This window comes from Callorhinus ursinus, unplaced genomic scaffold (genome assembly GCF_003265705.2).
Source record: "Callorhinus ursinus isolate GAN/ISIS: 27379988/994484 unplaced genomic scaffold, GSC_fseal_2.0 scaffold4, whole genome shotgun sequence".
Lineage (NCBI taxonomy): Eukaryota > Metazoa > Chordata > Mammalia > Carnivora > Otariidae > Callorhinus > Callorhinus ursinus.
The window spans coordinates 37,906,407-37,922,368 of NW_027397066.1; positions in this window are offsets into that span (position 1 = coordinate 37,906,407).

A 15,962-nucleotide genomic window follows, 5' to 3' on the forward strand; every position below is an offset into this window, starting at 1 on the left:
CTAACATCTAACTTCATATTCTTGTGGATCATAATAACTAATATCACGTGATATTAGTTGTTAAGACTCATCACTGCTTTAAAGAATGGAAAATCTGATTAGTGAAGAAAATACAAACATTTTCTATTAGTGTATGTGTATTCAAAGTCAACTGGATATGAATTTTAGTCCTCCTTGGGAAAAAAAAAAACAAACAGCAGTGTAAGTAGTTTTGTTCTTCATGATTTAAGAATTACAACAGATACTATATAAGTTTAGTTTCTTGAAATATGAATGTATCCATCTTGCAGAAGATGTAGGTAGAAAAAATTATGTCAATTATCTTGGCAAGATATTACAAGAACAAATTAGTCTTCCTTTAAATGGCCTTAAAGCAGTTTCTTGCAAAAGAGAAATATAAAGGTTAATATCAAATTTCACTGATGTGGAATTAGGAAATGCTATCTGAATTGCTGAAAAATCAGAATCTTTGGAAAATTGAACACAATCAGCTTTTACAAAGATCATAAAATATGAAGTCATTTTAAATGGTATTGACACATAAACATAGTTTATCAGGACGTGCATTATTGATTAGATCACAATTATGATTAAATTGGACATTTCACATTCAGAGAAAGATAAAAGCAAGAGCTAAGCTTTATTTTTCTTTGCATATAAAAAGGTTAACCTAGAGCCTGATGTATATAGAAGGAACAAAGTGAAAGTTTTTGTCTATATAAATGGTTAAGTGAATGGCAAAATGAGTGACAATGTTTGAGGAGTTTGTTTCAATTGAACAAAATATCTCACAAATTACTTTTTCCCCTATAATAAATCTTTTTTTTAACATAATGGTAAAGTTTAACCCCATATATTGACTGTTAAGAAAATTAGAAAGGGCTTCATTTTACTTAAAATGAATACTGAAAGAACATAAATTCAAAAGGATTTGTTGAACACCAGTTCTGGTTTGTAACACTGTAGTTTTATCTATTAAAGATCCTATGTAAAAAAATACTTAACCTTGGTAATATTTAAATAGAAATTTAGGAAAAAATAACAATCAGGGAGTAATCATTTGATTTAATCCACAAGTGTCACGAAAAGTCACGGAGAAAAATCAAGCAGAGTGAGGCATTATCAACTGCAGTGGAGAGGGGGAAAAGAGGTTGTTATTTTATGTAGGTTAGGGAAGGCCTCTTTGATCAGGTGATATTTGAACAGAGTGCTGAAGAATGTGGGGAGGCTGATTATGAAGAGATCAGAAGGAGGACTTTTTAAGCAGAAGGAACAGCAAGTATGAATTGTGGCTGCGAGTATGCGTGTTGTATTTGAGCAGATTGTAAGAAAACTAGCACAGCTGAGATGGAAAGAATGAGGGAGGGAGTAGAAGGAGAAGCCTGGAATGTAGGACCAGGTCAGTCCGTGTAGCTTTGTAGCTCATTTTAGGGATTTTGGATTTTTACTTGAAAGAGATGGGAAGCCATTAAAACATCTCAAACAGAGGACTGGAATGATCTGATTTACTTACATGTCAAAAGGATCCCTCTGACTGTGGTGTGGAGAACAGAGGACACAAATGAAGAGTCTATTCAAGCCAGGCAGGATATGAGGGTGACTTGTCACCATGGAGAGAGCTTGGGGAGAGCTAGGAAGTAGCCATAAACTTGGCAAATCTTTAGAAAGAACCAGCAAGATTTGTGCTTAAGCTAAATGTTTGGTCAGTCACAACCCCAAGGTATTTAGTCTGGGCAACTAACCAGAAGGATGCAGTTCTTTCATGAACATGGAGAAGACTAAAGGAGGAGCATGTTTAAGGAGATGGAAATCAAGAAATTGGGGCAGGATATGATGTCTGTTGGAGAACCAAGGAAAGATGATAATTTGGCAGCTGAGTATAGAGTTCAAGGAAGAGATATGAATTGGGGAGCCATTAGCATTTCAGCAGTGTTTCCTGGATGAAATCACTTAGGAAGAGAGTGACTTAGTAAAGAAAATAGTCTAACAGTTAAGATCTAAGTACAAATTCCTATACCCTAAAAACAGAACGCAAGATTAAAGTTCCTTTATCAGACCTATCAAGTCCCATACTTGCAACAATTGAAAAATAAAGATATGTCTTGAAAATAAATGAATCATTGGTTGATTGCACTCATTATGAATTGCCATTTATTTTATTTTTTTTTAGAATTAAAAAGAAATGGAATAGATCTTGCCTCCACAGAGAGAAAGAGAGAACTATGTGTGAGGAGTTTGGCTTCTGTTTACAAACCTAAGTGTGGTTTTTTTTTTCAGGCCCAACCTTGGGCAATTACAAAGGCTTTCCATGGGGAAAGCTGCTGTCCCCATACCAGATTTGGGGCACAACCCCTGCATTGTAGCTTCTGGGGGGAGTTGAAGTCAAGAGTTCAGGGCCCCACTGGCTGGTCATGCTCTTCTCATATTTGCCTTCCTAACTATAGAACCTTCTTTCCTTATGTCTATATCTTGAGATCTTGGGCAGAGGTCTTCCAGTGCCTCTGCTGAGACCTCCTTATAGGGGAAGGAGGAAGAAAACCTAGAGGCACTCTTACTCAGGTTGACCCAATACTTTTCTGCCCCTAACCTTTCTCTTTGGTCTCCTCCCAACCCCAAAATCCATAAAATTGCCAATGCCTTTTGTTCAGGGCTTCCTCAACAGTGAGCCAACCCAACCCTTATGTCTTTGTCTTTGTCCGCTCACCTGACACTGGACTGGTGTGCTGTTTGGGGTGGGGAAATGGAATGGGGGATTGACACTTTTTCCAGTTTCAGACTCTTGTTTCAATTATAGAAGTAAGTAATTAAAGGCTTAACACTTTTATTTTTGGTTTGTTGCTTGAATGGGCTACTCCAACACCGGTGTTTATTCTCTTTCTCAGTTCAGCTGAGCTCTTGACAGTGTCAATCATCTGTTTACATTATTTTATCAGAACAAATTCAATATATTTTACTAACATTGTGTAGATTAAATTTTATCAAGGTATTTTTCTACATTTGAAATAGGTTATGATTTCTTTTTTTTAAAGATTTTATTTATTTATTTGACAGAGAGAGACACAGCGAGAAAGGAAACACAAGCAGAGGGAGTGTGAGAGGGAGAAGCAGGCTTCCCGCGGAGCAGGGAGCCTGATGCGGGGCTCGATCCCAGGACTCTGGGATCATGACCTGAGCCAAAGGCAGACACTTAACAACTGAGCCACCCAGGCGCCCCATAGATTATGATTTCAACATTTCTTGATGTTCAGGTAATTATTCCAAAAATCCTGTAAGCACTATTTTTGTAGGCAAATACTGCTCTGGCTTTATGTTAATGCTTGTATATCCCCACTGATGCCTTGGCAAAAAAATTAATAAACAAATCATATTTTACTCACTAGGCTCTTTCTCCTGCTAATTCTTTCTAACAGCCTTGTTAAATAATTATACTCCCAATGAATTAATGATAAGCCACAAACTTGGTTTTATACAAATTACTTGAGTATAACTACAATTAATCAATTTTCCCAGACTTATTTGTATTGCTTGTTTAGTACTATAATTGATAAACAAAATTTAATCTACATGAAAATCTGTCATTATTGAACAGATAACATGTCCTAAGATTCTTTTGAAAAGACAAAATACTAAAATTCAGTCAAAGCCAATTCCATTTTGATTCTAGATATGTTGGAAAAAAGATAACATGCATCATTATGAAAAGTGAAATGTGTCTATTAAGATTACTTAGCTTTTACCCACTACTTCATGTTTCATAGGAATTATAATATTTAAATATTATTCTTAATTCTATTTTTAATGTTGTCATTAGGACTGAAAGGACCAAAATGTCTTACACATGACAAGTACAGTTCACTGTAGAGAAAATTAAATGGGGATAGGTGTAAAAACTGGTTCTGTTTTCAACTCTGGAACTTAGTAGCTGAGTTCTATCAAAGTCACGAAACCTCTCTGAATTCCAATTTTCTTAGCTCTAAAATTAAATGTCAAAACATTGTTTTATTTCAGGAATCAAATTAGTTGGTATAGTTTAAAATGACATGTATTGTGACTACTCAACCCTTCAGTATTTTTATTACGATATTAGATCTGTAGAGTTTCTTGGTGAAATGTGTTGAACCTCCTATGTGGCAATAGGGCGACCGTACCTAGGCAAGTTTGTAGTCTTCCTTTTCCCCTTCTCAATGCATTCAGCTCTTCTCCGCCTTACTTCCTTGCTGCCCACCAGGCTGAATGATCTCAGATAGGCTTTTATCCAAAGGATATTTGCTCTTGTGGGCCCAGTTCCTTCTCTCAGACAGAACCCTCTGTCTCCTTCCTCACATCTAAATTATCTGGGCTGGCCAAAGTGCAAGGTCACTAATCAGAAAGGAATAGTGTTGTGGTAGAAAGAATTCTGGAATTAGCCCTAAGAAGGCGTAAATCTTTGGTCTTCAGTGACTACTTTTCTAACTTTAAGAAAATAACTAGTTCTTGTTGCCTTAACAGTGCAGTGGAGTTAGTGATAGTCTTTAGCTACTCTTCACATTTGAAGATCTAATGAAATAAGGTTCCCAGTAAGGGGCCTTGTAAACAATAAAACATGTAAAAAGCAAGTAGATATTACAGTTCAGATAAACATATCCATGCCAGTGGAAGAAAGACAATGAAATGGGAAAGACAATGACAAGTCTCTGAAAAACTTCCATCATTATGAAGAGGCGTTTGAGTGTTTAACAGAGGGCTTCCAGATATAAGATCTCCTCTCTATTGTTGAATTGAAAGGAATGGCATAGAACACTGCCTAGGAACGAGACATATTTAGTCAAGAAGGTGCTTTGGGTATCATTTACATATTAAAAAACTGATATCCTTAAAAAACCTGACAACCTAGGTATAGAAATATACCATTTAATTACAATATATCCAAGTTTTATTTTTAAAAAAATCATGCAAGGTAGAAATGTTAATGATAATTCCTCTGGCATCTCCTCCAATAAATCTCTTGCATACCTTTTATCCCATCATGACTTTCTCTTTCCTGGAGAACCCAACCATCCCTCCGTATGTTTACATGTGCCACCCCACTATGTCACACACATGACTTCAAAAAGTTCATATTAAAAAAATTAGATAAAATATTCCTGTAGTTTGGAATCAGTAATAGGAATAAAAATTATTGGACTCTGGTGAGATGAGGCTATCATGTTACTCTTTTTTTTTTTTTAAAGATTTTTTATTTATTTGAGAGAGAGAGAGAATGAGAGAGAGCACGAGAGGGAAGAGGGTCAGAGGGAGAAGCAGACTCCCCGCCGAGCAGGGAGCCCGATGTGGGACTTGATCCCGCGACTCCAGGATCATGACCTGAGCCGAAGGCAGTCGCTTAACCCACTGAGCCACCCAGGCGCCAGCTATCGTGTTACTCTTAATAACATCAACTGTATTTGAAATTGCTTGATGGTTCTTAATTTCTAAGGTTAGGTCTTATGACTCCAAGTGTTTCTATGCTAATTCTCAAGACCAATAGATACCATGCTGTGTCTGGAAGAAGTTTCTGAAACAGAAATGGATAACAGATGGGTTTTCGTAGATTGGAAGGACTTTTGATTCAGATGTTAAAGATGAGATTCAAAACACTTGGATGGTATCTAATTGTTCCAGAACTAGTAAATGGAAAACTCAAGTGGTTTTTTTTTAATGTGATTGGATAGTAGTAGATGAAGAGTGGTCTGTTTGACTCTAATTGCATATGTTTTCCCAGTGTATATGAAAGCACTAGGTGTAAGATATGCCAAATGATTACCATCAGAAGCATAGTCAGCATTCCACAAACATAACAGAAAATATTTTCAAACTTGAAAGTTGTCTACATACTCTTGGGTAAATGTCCATCAAAATTCAATGTTGAATATTTAATGAAGAATTTCTGTATTTTGTAGAATTGAAAATTAGAAGTGACTCATGGAAAAGTTGATGGAGGCAGAAGTGGAAAGACTCAGAAAGCTGAGTCCAGGGTTTTTGTTTGTTTGGGGTAGCCTGTGACCACTGAAAGAAATCATATTTAGATTCCAATTAATTTGAATAGGCATTAAAACAATAGCAAGATTCCTCGGGGACTTTGCAATTATCACAAACAGGCTGATTAGTCCATTTTTTACAATTTACTACAAAAGTTTAAGTTTTTTATTTATCATTTTTATGGTCTTTAAAAGTCTAATTTCATTAATAGGTGCTCTCATCAATCCCGACGGCGATTTGTCTTCACTTTATTACTTTCACTTCACTTTTATTACTTATTAATGCACTTTTGAAATGAGAATGTGTTCGTATTTGTGGTATTTCAGCAATTTGGAAATAAAATATTGTTCTAAAACAATATCATTTGAGAAAATAATCCATGATGTTTATAATATTTCCCATTGAGAGCCACTGTTCCTAATGTTTCTGTGACTTGTTAACTTATTTTGCTTTTTATAGAGGTAACCACATTTCTTTTATTTTTCTCTATATCCAACTGTGAAATAAAGAAACACACACACAAACACACATTGTAATTAGTCAGGCTAATCCAACTTCAAATCTTACTCTGCCATTTACCAACAACACGACCTGAACAGATAATTCTACTACCAAAATCTTCACTACATCATTTTATTTTTTTAATTTTTTAAAAGACTTTATTTATTTGAGAGAGAGAGAGAAGGAGGAGAGGGAGAGAGAGAATCCTGCTGAGGGAGGAGCCCAATCCAGGGCTCCATCTCAGGACCCTGACAGAGATCATGACCTGAGATGAAATCAAGAGTTGGATGCTTAACAGACTGTGCCACCCAGGTGCCCCTTCACTACCTCATTTTAAAATGACATAGGGAAGGGATGCCTGGGTGGCTCAGCAGGTTAAGCATCTGTCTTCGGTTCAGGTCATGATTCCAGAGTCCTGGGATCGAGTCCCGCTTTGGGCTCCCTGCTCAGTGAGAGCCTGCTTCTCCCTCTGTCTGCTGCTCCCCCTGCTTGTGCTCTATCTCTCTGACAAATAAATAAATAAAATTAAAAAAAAATACCATAAGGAAACTCTAGAAATTAAATGAATTAATGCGTAATATATATGTGTGTATATATACACACACACATATCTATAATAAGAATATATAAAGAATGTATCATAATGTATTTAATTCATGTCTTCATGATTTCTGTGAGGTATTGGTGATCACAGCCCTCTTGGATTATCACCTCGGAAGATCTGGGTGATATGTAGCCAGGAATAGTCTGTCAGTCATGGAATTATGGTTGCTGAATTTTGTTTGCTGGAATATCATATGAAATGTATTACTGACACCTATGCAACAGGCTTATAGTTTTCTTCGCTCCTCCTTTTTTCCAGATTTTGAATAAGTTTTGTGGAAAAGTCAAATTGAGAAATTTAAAAAACTTATTTCTGGTCTATTCCTTGAAATGTAAAATAATTCTTTGTTACATTTCTCTGGCTCCAGTGCCTTTCCTTCTTGATTCACAGTGTTATTGCCGTAGTTAATACTTCCATTTCAATCTTGGGTAGTTCTTGTTGACTTGTTACTATTGTGTAATTGTACAAAGTACTTTAAGATGCTTCAAGTCTTTCTTTAACTGATGTTTTATCTTGCTTACATTTCCAACATTGTTTACATGAATTATCTTTTTATTCTCACTTGTTTTATCAGTGTTTTTTTCTTCTTTACTTTTTAATTGCTTGCCTGTGTTAATCTATTCAATTCACGTCATGTTTATCAGTTTACAATTTTCTGTCTTTGTCATTTTCCTCTTTTTTGATTTTTCTTGCATTTGTTATATTATTTGATTGAATTTTTATTCAATCCATTTTCTTTTTTTCTCATTGATAATGATACATTAAATACCGTCCATTTGCTCGATAGACTATATCTTGTTCCATACTTTTTAAAGGAAATTTTTCACACATTTGTTGTCTTATAATCAGGGTATAATTATAGCTTTTCTGTCTTTGAACCGTTATTTCAATATTTTTTTCAAATAATAGTTATTAATTTCCTCTTATGTGGCAGCTATTTTGGACCCTGACTTTCTGAAGTTTACAACATAGAAAATAGACAATCAATTAACCAATAGATCAATATTTGTGTAAATATTTATAAAAGTTACCGTTTATAATAAGTGCTTCAAAGTGAATAAATGGGACTCAGATCAGTCAGATATGGAGAACAGAGAATAATTGTAGGGTTCCACATTTATAGAGTTATCAGAGGATGCCTCCATTAGATTACGATTAAGCTTAGATATAAAATACAAGAAAGGGACAACAAAGCAAACTATAGGGGAAAGAATAATTTAAGCAAAAATAATAAATTATAACAAAGTTCTTAGTTATTAGCACTCCAGGGGCTTTGAAGTGACACTAGACAATCTTGTAGTTGTTGGCAAGGCCAAATGTTAACATGACTTTCTAGTAAATGAGTAACTGAATGAATTTATATTAACAAACAAACTTCAAAGTGTGTGGAGATTAGATTGCAATGAATAAGGGTGGAAGGAGAAACATCAGAATTTTGAGCCAATTTAGGAGTTCAGGGGATAATGAAGATTGTGTTTATGAGCTCACAGTGGAACTAGAGACAAATAAATCACGAAAGTAGGAACAACAGTTGTAGAACTACATACAACAACACACTGTAGTATGTAGTATGTATGGGTTTTCCCAGAATATTGAAACAAATATTAATTTAAGTGCCTTACTTAGTATATATGCTTTTCAGTTTGCTACTCTATCTACTCATACCAGTCTTGGGTAGGCTGCTTCAGAAATTGTATATTTAAATAACCCACCTGGCCTAGGAGGCATTTAAATTAAGAAATACATATATATCCCTGCATTCATGAGGCTCACATTTATTCAGAATTGGAGAGATGATATAGAATAAAAATATAGGTTATAGCATTACTATCACTAAAGAATCCTAGGTTCCATCACTCACAGCTCCTTCATTTCTAAAGAAGAAAAGTTGCAGTAGTTACTATTACTGCCTAAAATACCTCAAAACGTACTGCATGAAACACTCCTGTTGATATGCTCTTAGTTTTTATAGATTAAGAATTCGGATATGGCACAATGGGGATGATTTGTCCTGATTCCACTATGTCTGGGGCCTCAGGGAAGAAGATTAAATAGGTAGAGCCAATTCAGTACCTGAGGACTGGAATTAATCCCGGGACGTCTTCACTCACTTGTTGAGTAGTTTGATACTGTCTGCTGGGACCTTAGTTGGCCTAAAGGCTAAGAACACGTTCATACTATCTCTCCACATGATTTCTCTGTGTAGGCTATTTTGGGCCTCCTCACAGTATACTAGGTAGGTTGTAGGACCGAGTACCCCAAGAGAACTAGGTAAAAGTTGTATTATTTTTTATGATCTAACATTGGAATGTTTGCATCATTACTTCCACTAGAATTACAAGCCTTTCCAGATTATAAAGAAATAACATAAGTCTTACCTCTTAACTGGAGGGAGGTCAAAATCACATTGTAAAAAGAACACGTACATTCGGCAATGTGGTTGCAACCATTTCTGAGAAAACACAATCTACCGTGCAACTGATACAGTAAATAATGGAACTCTGGAAGTATAATTTGCTTTATATAGTACTTGCGAAGAGCCAGCCACATCATTACTTCATTGCATATTTCATCTTAGTTTAAATGTTATTTTAATTTTCATCTTGATAGTTTTAAGGAAAGCAGGTCATGGTTGAAAACCACACCATTTAAAGACCATTAGGAAACACATTTTTCAGAATAGTCAAAGAAGCATTTCAACTTATTAGCTTTCCTATGATGAATCACAAAATGAATCAGCTTTATACTAGGAAGTCAGCATGGCTCAATAAACTAATCAATGAACTAAGGCTTCAGCATATGGTAAACACACTCTACTCCCCCCAAGATATTTTAAGCTCATTAAAATGGTCCAAACCAGATTCACATCCTTTTTTTTATGCAACTGTGAAATCCTTACCAAAAATGATTTTTTGCAAACCCTTTGAAAGTTCTCACAATTTATTCACATGCATTCTTGAATGTCTACCTTCCTTACTGTTCAACTAATCAGTCAGGATATATTGGAACAGCCCTGTGAAAAAACTGAGGAAACTCATAATATATTTGGCCTCTTACAATTATGTATTTATTGGCAAAAGTTAAGGAAGTGATAAAAATATTGAATTATGGCTTACTTGGAGATTGATACTAATGCATTCTTCTTCTACCATATATTCTGCATCATAGAATATGAAATAGAAGGGTCATGAGATGCATATGCAACTTGGCACCCATGTCTGTCAATAATAACTTGCTGCAGGCAAGTAAGTGCTTTCCTTTCCTTGCTTCTTTTAATGCTTGCAATATGCCTGTACAGTGTCTTTAAAAATAGAGGCCTATTTTTTAACTCATAAAGACAAGAAATCCTGGGATAAGCAGTCTAAGGCTTATTTAGCAACTCAGCAGGGGTATGATCTCTGTTCTTTCTATACATCAACTTTTACACCTCCAGGTCTTGTGTCTAAATTTGAGGGAGGAAAAAGGGAAAGGCCAAAAGCTGACAGATCTAAGGACTGAATGTACCCACCAGCCTCATATAATTCTTAACAAGAAAAAGAAGTTTGCTGGAAGGAGGACTCAGGTACTTTCTTACATCTAATTAATGGGGACTGGATCCCGTGGTCACCTTTAAATTATAAGAAAAAAGGTATGAGGAGACAAATATTTATTTGCTTCGTTTGCCTCTATAGAAGAGCAAAGCTGGGGGAAGAAAGGAGCTGTGAATAATCTTCTTTGGCACTCACTTCACATTGTCTACTGCACATCCTATGGAGTCATTGCATTTATTGTCATCCTTGTTTTACAGTTGAGATGAGGGTGGTTGGTGGGGTGAAGTAGTTTCCCTAGTGTCATATAGTCAGTAACTAACAGAGATGGGCTACAAACTGGGCATCTAACATTCTCAACTGCTGTACAATGCATCTTCCTATTACTACCCTGGATCAGAACGTCATCATTTCAAGAAATCTCTTTTTCATAACTCTTTCCCGTCACATAATCATCAGAGCAGATATTAATAATTTTGGATCATCTGAAAGATGCCAAAAGTTTCTATAAAAGTTATCTTTACTAAATCAATTAAAACAAAACAGTAAGGCTTACAAGTTTAAGAAATTTGTCTATGGTCACACAAAAATAAGGGAGGGCTAGGATTTGGTTCTAATTCTACATAATTTCAAAGCCGTTTTGTTTTTTGTTTTTGTCTTTTATTACACAACAAGGGTTGTAATTTTCCTAAATATAATGACTGTTCTAGATGCCACCCACTTATATCCACTCTGCAAAGAAGATTTTAGAGGTAATTTATCTATCATCTATCTATCTATCTATCCATCATCTATCAATCTATCATCTACCTATCTACTAACAGATACATATTTAATTACGGTGAAAAACACAGAATATAAAATTTATCAGTTTAACCATTTTTAAGTGTACAGTTCAGATGTGTTAATTATATTTACATTATTTTGCAATAGATCTCTAGAACTTTTTCAGCTTGCAAAACTGAAACTCTATGCCTATTAAACAATTCCCCATTTCTACCATCCCACAGCAACTACCATTCAATTTTTTGTTTCTGTGAGTTTGACCACCTCAGATACCTCATATTAATGGAATCTACAGTATTTATCTTCTGGTGACTGGCTTATTTCATTTAGCATATTGTCTTCAAGTTTCATCCATGTTGTAGCATGTCACATAATTTATTTCTTTTTAAAAGCTGAATCAGATTCCATTGTATGCATATACTACATTTTCTTCATCCATTCATCTGTCGTTGGCCATTGGGTTGCTTCCAACTTTTAGCTATTGTGAATAATGCTACAATGCACATGGGTGTACAAAGATCCTGTTTTAATTCTTTTGGATATGGATAGTATTGCTGGATTATAGAAGTAATTTTAATTAATAAAATAATTTAAAACATTAAATCTGTAGATATCATTTGGAGATTGCCCTTTTTATCTACCCCGCATCCTTGTAGTTTTATGTTAGAACAATTAACCTGTGGCCTTTGACTCTCCAGTTATATAGACCTATACAAATAATCTTGTTTCTCCAGATTGTTAGACCCTTAATGAAATCTTCTGCTTTTAATACCATTCTGGACATGCATGTCCTGCTAATTCTATCCTTCAATGTCAGTGACCACAAAAGAAATACATTTATATTAATACCTTAGGGCTTAGACTGGGTGTGTGGAGCTTAGATGCTTACGGAGGCAGTTTTGTAGTGTGATATAGAGCACAGGCTCCAGGCTGGCATGCCTGGGTTTAATTCCAGCTGTACCACTCATTTTCTCTGTGTCCTTGGGCAAGTATCTCAACCACTCTGTGCCTCAGCTTCCGTTTATGTAAATTGGGGATAATAATACTATCTACTTCTTAGGCTAGTATAAGGATTAGGCTGGTTAATATGAATAAAGCTCTTAGGACAATATCAAGTGAGTATTATGTGCTGGCTATAATTACTTTTCTTATTGTCATATTATTTGTTATTGCCCACTCCTTTTTCATTCTCAGAAGCCATTCTGTCCTACAAGTTCTTAGAAAAACATGGTTCTTAGTCCCATCATAGTTATTCAACATGTCACCCGCAATTTCCTGTATTAATTATTTGTCGAAGGTGGTTAAATTAGAATTGAACTATGGTGTGTTCATGTTGAATCATAACTGTTCAATTGTGGGGCCAGCCAATACTACTGATACATTTTAAAGTCGCACCCTCATTCATGAATGAATTTTTGTAAATAATTCTGGGCACATTGTAAAAGCTCAGTGTATACTATTTTATTATGTTTTATAAGAATTATCAAACTCAGAAAGTATGTCATAGTCATTGTAATCTTAGCAAGAAAGGAAGCACTAGGAAGATTCAGATCTTGCCTTTCTTGGTCCAGCTTCTCTTCCTCCATTCAAAGTCTCAGGAAAACAAAAAAAAAAATTTACCATGGAGACAAAAAAAAAAAAAAGAAAAAAAGAAAAGAAAATCACTAATATTAACCAGAACTTTGGCAACAAATGTCACTTTAAAAAAAAATCTAGCAAAGTAGTCCTTGGCTCTTAGAGCAAATATATACTTAGAAATTTATTGCACCAATGTGCCAAAATTTTACCTGCCAATATCAGGGAAAATGGAGTTGGAGAGATGGAGATTCTTCCTTGATGCCTGAGTTAAGCTTGCCAAGGCATCTTGGCCCAGTCATGGCTATTGACCCTATAGTGGGAAGCAAAGAACTCAGTATTGCCTGGGGTGGTTCTAACTCTTATTTTCCAGGTAGAGAGAAAATAAATATATGACCTTAAGGTATATTAATTGTAATCATTTCTGAATCTCCCAGTATTGTCCTCAAACATTATTCTGAGTATGTTCCATTTCCCCTCCAAATTCTTCTAGCCTTCCGCTCTCTGCTCTGTGTCCCAGAAAACTGACTGTAAGGATTAGATTGAAGTCCCCCTTGACCTCTGGCTTTCAGTAGGGTTTGCCAATGATGAGCACTAGCAGAAAATCAAAGGGAAGAAGGGAAGAGATGTCAGTGAGATATTTATTCTACAGGTTCCCTCCAGCAGAGTTGCCATGAGATGCCAGTGTCCTTCAGTTAAAGGTCACAGTGCCTGTCAAATGTCCTTTTTTAAAAAAAAGATTTTATTTATTTATGTGACAGAGAGATAGAGAGAGAGCACAGATAGGCAGAGTGGCAGGCAGAGGGAGAGGGAGAGCTGGCTCTCTGCTGAGCAGGGAGCCCAACGCGGGACTCAATCCCGGGACCTTGGGATCATGACCTGAGCCGAAGGCAGCCATTTAACGGACTGAGCCACCTAGGCACCTCTCAAATGTCCTTTTGCCTACAGCTCTTTCCTTCTAGCTTCCTGCCTATTCCCTTCCCCTTGGTCCTTTAGCACTCACTACTACTTCTGTAATTAATTTCAGGATTCTAGAAGATGCTTGGGGGCTTTTCTAACTCTTATCTGTACTTTCATAAAGTATCCTTTTATTAAACCCTTCTCAAATTACACAATTCAAATATCCCATCATTCTCTTTCTGGGATCATGACTGAAAAACACATCAAAAACACTGAGGTGAAAATACATTTTCTTACAAAAAGGGAGACAGAGTTAGGGAAGATGGGAGGGATTATGCATGCTGGACAAATTGTTCAAATTCTTTTTTAACATACCTTAAAATCCAGAGTTTACATTGTAGACACAGAATTTATAAGAAAAAGGCAAGAGCTTGATGTGGGGTGTTCACCAGGTCTCCCACACTCTCTGGTTCACAGAGTTCTTGTTTGCCAAATGGAGTGCTTACTATTGGTCCCTCATTTCCCATAGACTTTGCTAATGGTCAGCTGAGATCATTAATATAAAGATACTTGTGTAGTAAAACAGTATGCTAATATTATTTATAATAATGCAAAATGAGGTTTTTCAAAATTTTTATTATGAGTGTAATCTTTTAAAAAGACAAGTCAGAATGAAGAATTGAAATGTTAGCACAATTATTTGAAGGTTAGAAGCTAAAAATAATTAAAAATCTAAATCTTAGTTTGAATATAAGAAAGTTTTAGTAGTATACTTGAATCAATATTCAGAAATTTGATTTATGCTAAATGTTGAGTATGTCATTACTAAGTTACTTCTTATTCAGAATTACCTGAAAGAAGCGTCCTATTTTATTCAGAGCGTACAATTTTTAACAAAATACTTTTGGTGACTATTTGAAATGTAAATTTTAATAATTGAAGTGCACATACTGAAATGCAGAGGGAAAGTACATGAGTAATGTGCACAGTAAATTAAATATTTATTCCAGTGAAATTATTCAGAAAGGGCTGCTTAGATTTTAATACCGTGAAAATATTAAAAGCAAGATTTTATTTTGACACAAACAATTTTAATGAGAAAACATACTTCATGTTTTCTAAGGGGGAAAATATTAAAATTACTTTAATATTTGCATTTATCACTTTTCTTTTACTTAAAGCATCTTGTGTCAATTTTGGTGGCAATAGCAATCTTCTCTCTAGATTAATCTACTTTATCTACTTCAAATAACATTGAAATAATTATGAGGAAGCATGTATTTTCATTAATAAAACAGATTTACAATATTTTTTTTTTTTACAAATTCTAAACAAGAAAACAGAGCCTCAATTAATGTCTATTTGAGAGGGGCTGAAACTATAAAATACAGTGGAAAGCAATTAAGTGCATTATTTCACATAAAACTCTTTTTAACTAAGATCTTTTTCTCTTAAATTCAGATAAAAAAGGGGGGGCTTGGGTAGCTCAGTTGTTTAAGTGTCTGCCTTCGGCTCAGGTCATGATCCTGGGGTCCTGGGATTGAGCCCCACATAGGGCTCCCTGCTCAGCAGGGAGTCTGCTTCTCCCTCTGCCCCTCCCCCAGCCCATGTTCTCTCTCTCTCTCTCTCTGTCTTTCTCTCTCAAATAAGTAATCTTTTAAAAAATTAGAATAAAAAAATAAGAAAATGAATTTTTAAAAATGTGGTACATATTTAAACGTCACAAGTAAAGTTATTCCAAAATATAAGTTGGCAAACTTTCTCAAGTGTCAGAGAAAAATATTTCGGCTTTATGGGCCACTTGATTTTTGTTGCACCTATTCAACAGTGCTCTTGTCGTGCGAAAGAAACCATAGACAATACATACATGAACGGAGTGGCTGTGTTCAAATCACCAGTGTCGTAGCCATAGTTTGCCAATTCCTTTTCTAGAAAATCAACAGTCTGTATTATATTTGATTGGATGGCAGGAGAATTTTTCAAAACATTTTTAGTACATATTTAAAACATTTCAGCTAAAATGAAGTCCACATTGGAAATAACAAATAAGCTGGTAAAGATCATGCTCTTAC